Raw genomic sequence first — 1,141 nt, 5'->3', positions numbered from 1 at the left:
CAAAAAAAAAAAAAGAAAATTTACAGTATAGTATTTTTTTTTGAGAGGTTTTTGCCATAAGGCACAAGCACTCGCCAGACAGACAGAGAGAGACAGAGAGACAGAAAACAAGAAATCACCCCCCAGGGGGGATGGCCATGCCACAATCCCTTCTCTCGGGATTTTGGGCACACACGCACAAGCGCCTGGCGTGAGTTTTAAGCCACCGGGTCTGGGACTCAAACCGCGGTCGACTACATGGGAGTCCAGCCATTACGCTACCTGCTGGTCCCGACAGCACAGTATTTACCTTTTCCAGCACCAATATCCTCAAGTCTCCTGTGCCAGGAAAGTATTCCCCATATTTATGGAATGATAGTCATTACACGATCCGTTGTATAAAAAGCTTCTTCAACACCATCACCATGATGAATATCTTTATGAATATATAAGACTTTAGTAACTCCAGGATGGCAAGCACAATATTATTAACATAACTGAATCCTGATGCCTTTGATTTCTTAGCATGAGATAATCCTCCAGCCCAGTTAACCACCATTCATTTTGTTGGTTCAACTTGACAGCCGCAGCAACTGAGCCACCAGCTGAGAGCTGACAGAACTCAAAGAGCCCATCAAACACTGAACCATCTTCTCCAACTCTGAATCTTTGCATTTGCTTACTCAGACATGTTATCTGGTCTTATCAACAGTAGAAATTTGGTATACTCATCACTGTGGTATTTTGTCATTTCTTCGGCAGTTGTTTTATACAGCCTAAATATTTCCGTTTTTCTGTATAAGCCATAGTTTAACAGTAAGTTGTGGGTCATGGAAATTCTGTGAGGTTTTATGTGATGACCCTGTCCGAAATAATAATTTCCAATATCATCATCATAGTAGTAACACACTCTTCTTCTCGTCTCTTTGACTGTAGACACGGGCTCCCCAGACACCATGGATTCCAGGCTCCTCTTCCTGCTGCTGCTGCTGCTGCTGCTGCCTGGCTTGCTGGGGAGAGAAAAGGGCTGGGGAGTAGGTTAAGGTGGTGGTCCTAAGGGGAAGGGCAGGTAGGAAGACAGACAGGAGGGGGTACCAGGAGGTTTCAGTACCTCCCGGCCAAGGGGCCGAGAGTGCAGAGCAGGGAGTGGTAGCAACACCAA

At 45.5% G+C, this 1,141-nt stretch overlaps 1 pseudogene; it reads right to left on the bottom strand.

Moving 5' to 3' along the window:
- Positions 1-937, bottom strand: part of LOC102501021 (histone deacetylase 2 pseudogene) — a 1,975-nt pseudogene extending 1,038 nt beyond the window's left edge.
- Positions 938-1,141: the final 204 nt, after the last annotated feature.

This window comes from Tupaia chinensis, unplaced genomic scaffold, assembly GCF_000334495.1.
Source record: "Tupaia chinensis unplaced genomic scaffold, TupChi_1.0 Scaffold149168_1, whole genome shotgun sequence".
NCBI classification, from domain to species: Eukaryota; Metazoa; Chordata; class Mammalia; order Scandentia; family Tupaiidae; genus Tupaia; species Tupaia belangeri.
Note: the sequence above shows the minus strand (reverse complement) of the source record. Positions and strands in the feature narration are given on the sequence as shown.